The sequence below is a fragment of the Sarcophilus harrisii genome, chromosome X (assembly GCF_902635505.1).
Source record: "Sarcophilus harrisii chromosome X, mSarHar1.11, whole genome shotgun sequence".
Classification (NCBI taxonomy): domain Eukaryota; kingdom Metazoa; phylum Chordata; class Mammalia; order Dasyuromorphia; family Dasyuridae; genus Sarcophilus; species Sarcophilus harrisii.
In genome coordinates this window covers 23,352,238-23,359,656 of record NC_045432.1, presented here as the reverse complement: position 1 = coordinate 23,359,656, position 7,419 = coordinate 23,352,238, and the positions used below count along the sequence as shown (strand labels likewise).

General features: G+C 35.3%; 1 pseudogene; it reads right to left on the bottom strand.

Moving 5' to 3' along the window:
- Positions 1-6,472: 6,472 nt before the first annotated feature.
- On the bottom strand, positions 6,473-7,178 carry LOC100919372 (annotated as a pseudogene).
- Positions 7,179-7,419: the final 241 nt, after the last annotated feature.

Here is a 7,419-nt window from a genome sequence, read left to right as displayed (position 1 = left end):
CCTACTTCCCTATAAGGTGAGAAAAGTTTCTCTGTGAAACTAAATGTGTGGTTACCTCAACAAAAAAAAAGAAAAGAAAAGGAATAGGAAAGTTAAATTTTAATTAAATTTTAAATAGATTCTTTTAAATATTCTTTAAATAAGAAATGGTAATAAACCAATTAAACTTTAAAAAAGAAAAAAGAAACTAAATGTGTCTGATATTCTTTCTTAGAGTCAAATCTGATGACAGTAAGATTCACACAATGCTCATCCTTGTCCCTTCTTTTCCTCAATTGTAAAAAGTCATTTTTGCCTCTTCATGAGATATAATTTACCTCATTTTAACTCCATTTTCCTCTTCCTCCAGTAGAATCACCTTTCCTCCTCTAGTTTCTTTTTTATATCATCAGAATAAAATCAAATTATACCTGTACCCTCTAAGTATGCCCATCAGAGATACAGATCTCAAATTTAAGATAACATCTTCCCATATAGGGATATAATCTTTTTAACTTTTAAAAGAAAGTTTTATTTTCCTTTTTACCTTTTTATGCTTCTTTTGAGTTCTGTATTTGAAGATCAAATTTTCTATTTAGCTCTGGTCTTTTCATTAAAAATAAATGAAATTCACATGTTTCATTGAATATCCCTGCAAGATAATGCTCAGTTTTGCTGGATAGTTGATTCATGGCTGCAATCCAAGTCCCTTTGCATTTCATAATATCAGATTCTATTTTTTGATCCTTTAAATTAAAAGCTACTAAATCCTGGGTAATTCTGATTGTGGCTCCTCAATATTTGAATTGTTTCCTGCTGGCTGCTTGTAATATTTTTCTCCTTGATTTGATAATTCTGAAATTTAGCTATGATGTTCCTTGGAATTTTTATTTTGGGGTATCTTTTAGGAGGTTATCAGTGAATTCTTTCAATTGCTATTTTACCCTCCAGTTCTAGGATATCAGGGTAGTTTTTCTTGATGATTTCCTGAAAGATGATTTCTAAGCTTTTTTTCATCATGGTTTATAGGAAGTCCAATAATTCTTAGATTGTCTCTCCTAGGTCTATTTTCCAGATCAGTTGTTTTTCCAATGAGATATTTTAAATTTTCTTCTAATTTTTTTTCATTTTTTTGTTTTGTTTGACTGATTCTTGAAGTCTCATTTAATCATTCATTTCTATTTGTTCAATTCTAATTTTTAGTGAATTTTTTCTTCACTTAGCTTTTTTATCTCCTTTTGCATTTGGCCAATTCAACTTTTAAATGTGATGTTTTGTTTATTGCATTTTTCCATTTCACAGAGTCTGTTTTTCAATGAATTGGACCCTTTTTTATATCTATTTTGTAAGGCATAATGTGCTTTTTCCATTTTGTCAAATTTATTTTGTAAGGAGTTTTCTTCAAATGATTTCTATTTTTTCCTTTCCAAACCCTCTTGCAAAGATCTCATTTCCTTTTCCTATTTTTCTTCTAACTCTCTTTTTTTTTATTTTTTTTAATTTAATAGCCTTTTATTTACAGGATATATGCATGGGTAACTTTACAGTATTAACAATTGCCAAACCTCTTGTTCCAATTTTTCACCTCTTACCCCCCCACCCCCTCCCCTAGATGGCAGGATGACCAGTAGATGTTAAATATATTAAAATATAAATTAGATACACAATAAGTATACATGACCAAAACGTTATTTTGCTGTACAAAAAGAATCAGACTCTGAAATATTGTACAATTAGCTTGTGAAGGAAATCAAAAATGCAGGTGTGCATAAATATAGGGATTGGGAATTCAATGTAATGGTTTTTAGTCATCTCCCAGAGTTCTTTCTCTGGGCGTAGCTGGTTCAGTTCATTACTGCTCCATTGGAAATGATTTGGTTGATCTCGTTGCTGAGGATGGCCTGGTCCATCAGAACTGGTCATCATATAGTATTGTTGTTGAAGTATATAATGATCTCCTGGTCCTGCTCATTTCACTCAGCATCAGTTCATGTAAGTCTCTCCAGGCCTTTCTGAAATCATCCTGTTGGTCATTTCTTACAGAACAGTAATATTCCATAATATTCCTATACCACAATTTATTCAGCCATTCTCCACCTGATGGACATCCATTCAGTTTCCAGTTTTTAGCCACTACAAAAAGGGCTGCCACAAACATTCGTGCACATACAGGTCCCTTTCCCTTCTTTATAATCTCTTTGGGATATAATCCCAGTAGTAACACTGCTGGATCAAAGGGTATGCACAGTTTGATAACTTTTTGAGCATAGTTCCTCTAACTCTCTTTTAAGCTCCTTTTTGAATTTTTCCAAGAAAGCCTTGTGAAATGGGGACCAACTCAACACCCTTTGGGGCTTCATCTGGAAATGATTTTCCTTTAATACCCTCAGGGTTTGAGGTCTGTTCTTCTCTTTCTCTATAAAAGTTGTCTATGGTCTTTTTTGTTCATTTTTTTAAAAGGTTGAGATCTGGTCTTAAGGCACAGAGGCCTCTTTAGTTTGCCTTAGGGTTGGTGCTGCTGACTGATTTCAGGTGCTAAGTAGGCATGGCGAGGTCCCACGTTTTTGGGGGGTTCAGAGACTCACAATTTGCCTTTTGTATTTGCTTTGGGTGTCTCACAGCTAATCTGCTGAACCAGTGCCTTGTAACCAGGACCGAGTAGCCTAAGAGCCTCACAGTAGATTCCCCAATGCATGACCACCACAATGCCCTGGATCCCTGCCCTGGGCTCCTTTTCCTGTGTCTAAGCTCAGTAGCCTCTCCCCCTGTCCAATTGAAACAGACCTTTTCTGGAGTTCTTGATCTGAGGGACATCAGAATATTTGAAAATTAGAATTTGGCAAAGGGAAGCCAGTGAAGCTATAAACAAGAAATAAAAAAACAAAACATAAACAATGAAAAATAGAACACATCTGAAGAACAGATCAAGAGAAAAACCTGAGGGGGCAGAGCGGAGTAGAAACGTCTCTCTATCTGAGCTCATTCTGATGTCCCTCAGATCAACACCAGATCAAGGCTCTGGACTGGTTTTGGAGTGACAGATCTCAAAAATATTTGGAGTGTAACACATTTCCAGAAGATACTTTGGAAGAACTCCAGAAAAGGTCTGTTAATTTCAAATTTCTTTTGGCCTAAGAAGGCTTGTTTTAAGGTTAAAATGTGATTCCATTTGTCAAGGATTTTAACAAATTGTTAAGTCATTTCAGTCATGTCTGACTCTTCCTAACCCTATTTGGGGTTTTCTTCACAAAAGGACTGGAATGGTTTTCCATTTTATTCTCCAACTCATTTGACAGATGATGATATTGAGACAAAGGGTCAAGTGACTTGACCAGTGTCACACACCTACTGTGTGAGGCCAAATTTATTTATTTAATAATATTATATTTTTCCAAATACATGCAAATAAATTTTCAACATTCACCTTTGAATTTTTCTTCCTCTCTTCCCTTCTCCCCTCCCCCTTCCCAAGACAGCAAGCAATCTTATATAGGTTAAATATGTGCAAGTCTTCTAAATATATTTCCATATTTGTCATGCTACACAAGAAAAATCCAATCAAAAAGGAAAAAAACATGAGAAAGGAGAAAAAACAAGCAACCAACAACAATAAAGGTAAAAATACTATACTTTGATCTACATTCATTCTCCATAGATTCTCTCTCTGGATGGGGAAGGGACTTTCCATCACAAGTTGAGGCCAAATTTAAACTCAGGTCTTCCTGACTCCAGAACTGGCCCTCTGTTCTCTTGGCCACCTCTCTGCCAACAATATTAAGGTGCTTTATAAATGTTGGTTATCATCTAGATTCTGGGCTCCTTTTAAATCTGACTTTCTTGGGTCTTAAGAACACTCCTAGTTCTCCCATTCCATGCCGGAAGGGCTCTCCTATGTCACTTATGTCTTCTTAACAGTTTCCTCCCAGTTCTAACATTCTTTTCTCTATAACTCTCACCTAGTCTTTCTATGTTTGAGGGTATGGTCATTTACTTTTTTATAGCTTCACTGGCTTCCCCTTGCCAAATTCTAATTTTCAAACAGTTATTTTCATCTTTAAGACTCTATTTCCTTTTCTAATTGGATAACTTTTTTCCCATAATCTTATTTTTCTTGGGTGTGTTTGTATTTATTTAGTTAGTTTTTCCTCAATGTCTCTCATTTTATTTTTAAATTCTTTTTTGAGTTCTTTTAACTGGCTGTAATTTTGTTGTTTTAAGACATTCTTTAAATTCCCTGTCTATGTACTATATATATGACATATATATACACACATATATGTATATAGACACCACATATAGATATATATATATATATATATACACAATATATGCAACTGTATATATGCAAATATATGCCTTATATAAAAGATGATTTAAAAGCAAATGTCAAAACCCTGTCAAAATTACAATATTAAAAAAAATCAATTCATTTATTTCAGCAAATGATGCTATCAATGCCAGATTTACTTGATCAATTTGCTATAGAAAATATTTTATTCATCTCATTTTAAAAAATATTTTTTTTCATTCCATATCTTTTCATCTTTTTTCATCATTGACAATTCACCAATGTATTGATTTCTTTTTTTCAGTTTTGAACAACTTGTTTATTTCATAGTCCATAAAAAACTTTAAAGGAATTCAAGGCCAAAAATATGTACAAGACAAACAAAAAAATACTGAAAGCTAGTTTTCATTTACAAATAAAAGTTTGGAATTCATGGAAATGTGGAATCCATGGAAAATCATGGAAATATATTTAAAGCATGAAATTTAATATCATATAAGCATTTGCTTAAGTCCATGTGTAAGAAAATGTATATTTGAATAATTTGTAGTGGTCCAACTTTTTGACTGGGATAGCTAAAATTTTTGGATTTCTTATAACTTGAATACTGAATAGATCTCATTTCTTTTCCCTCCCTTTTTTGGCAAAAGACAGGTCTATTTAGGAGAACAGGTTACAGACAAAAATGAAGAGAAACCACAAATATCAGGAATAGCAAATATGAAAGATTGAGAGAGCATAGAATTAGCAAGAAAAGAGGTAATAATGGAAAAGACAAGTTCCCTAGTGGAACTCACAATTAATCAGGAGAAAGGTAATATTCCATGAGGTTGGTGTATACCATTAGAAAAATATCATTAGGCCTGGTGAGGGGATATGAGAAAAAACACCACGAGGCAGAGTGCTAGGAGGGACTGACCCAAAAGGGATTCAGGCAAGATGGCATGAGCCAGATAGATTTAGAGCGGTAATTTAACCTCAGGCGTTCGATGTAACTCGGATTTCTGGCTGGACATAGCAAGGTGGGTCTACCCATAATCTCCACAGAAGGAGGGACTATAAGGTTGAACTGAACATCATCAGTGCCTTTCCTTGCTTGCCTCGGGGAGTAATTTATCATTACTTCTGGCTTTCTCTGTCAACCCTGCCTAGTTACTCAGGACCTCACAATTTCCCTACTCTTTTAAGTTGTTAAAGAAATTTTGAAAAATGGGTTATATTGCTAAATAGGAAGTGGTCCAGCAGATTGATGCTGAAATTTTAGAGCCCAAATCCAGAGATGCTTATTAAGTAGTATCCAGAAGCTGGGAGTGAAATACAGTGACCTATGTGGAGGGAGTGCTATAGAGATGAAAATGAGGTCAAAATTTGGTGACATCAGATTAGCATAGGGTCAATTTGCTCCTTAACTGGGGGCGCACTCAGATACTGAGTAATAGTTTGCTGGGGTCCAAAGTCCTTTGAAGTAGGGGGCAATGATCCCATCTCCAAAACTACTTTTTTGGGAATGGGCATAGAACATAATCATCCTACAGGGTTCTAACTTAAAGGGGTGCTGAGCTTGAGTATGAGTCAGAAAATGATTGAAGCTGTCTAGTGTTCACTTGAAGGTGAACTGATCAAAGTCTAGAAAAAAAACCAAACCTAACAAGCAGAAGTTAGGGACAGAAAATGACTGGTTGTGTGGGCCTCCAATTAAAGGCATTCCTCTTTTTAGAGCCTTCCAAAAGTTCATCTTACAATTTGTTGTTTGGCCAAAAAGTTATTCCCCACTTGATAGAAAGAGCACTTTAGAAGCAGCACCCTTATTCTTGGGAGGAATGGTTAAAGGGAATATGATGAAGATTCTCTTGGGCTTCATATCTTTTCATAGAGACTATGTTATTGGCTAGGAGAGACTTGGCACTCAGTTGATAAAAGAAAATCTAGAAGTACCAATTAAAAGGAGAGGGGGTGGGGTGGTCTCCAGAAATCTCAATTTCCAGAGACCTTCATCAAAAGTCCATTGAACAAAAGGTCACTTAACAAAAAAGACTCCCTTAAGGTTGGGATGGTCACCAATCCCACTAATAATCTCTGCGCATTCTGCATTTTTGAAGCCTAGATTATAGTGGTTCCTATTAATTTGGAGAGACCTCTTTTTTCCCCCATGGCCACACAGGATCAATATCTATTTTTCTTCTCACTCTCTTTATATTTTGATAGTTATATGGAGGATTCTCTGTGAAATTCACCCATCTCCTTTATTTCAGCTTTCTCACATTAGGTTCCTTTTTTCTTCCTGGACAAAACCAGCACAACAATGCCAGCTACAAGTGCTACAACTACAACTAGTAGGATACCAACAACACTAGCTTTTAGTCCTTCCACTGAAAATTCAGGTGGTTTTTCATGCAGATAATAGATTAAAGTTTGAGCAGGATCCAGATCCAGCATTTCACCATTTGTGTTAAGATTAAGTTTACTGGAATAAAAGAGAGATTCCCCTTTAACATCTTTCTCAAAATAATAAGCTACAAGAGCTATGTCCACATCATTATCATTAGGATTCTTCCTGGTACCATTTTGCATCAGTTCAATAATGATAACACCATCCTCATACATAATTCCTTTGATGTATTTCTGGTTCAGTTGCTAATGATGCTCAAATTCCCATTTGAAGGCATTTTAAAAGATAATACTATTAAAAAGGTTTTTCTCATTTTGTGTTTTACTTCAATGCCAATCCAGTATGTTCCTATTAGTTCACATATAATATTCTAGTATCCTTATCAGTTCTTCTTACTCCAGCTATGCTCACACATCAGCAAAGAGCAGTGTCATTATATTGGTGAGGTTTGAAGTAACCATATATATCATAATCAGAATCATATATTCCACCATTATCTTTAAAAGCTCCTTCTTTCTCCATCTACTCTCTGAATTAGTCATTTCTTATTTTCATCATCAAACATTTTGTAGCCAGTTTTGGTGAAGCAAGAGTCTGACACTGGCACTCATTGATAATATTTCAGTGCAGTTTGTTAGCTCATTTGCTTCACTGAAACAAGCTTTGGCAGCCCAGCTCACCACTATGGGTAAGTGCACCGTGGGGAGTGAAGGGGGCATGGGGCATGAAGCTCCTCCACCTACTCAGAGAGACAAAGTAGGTC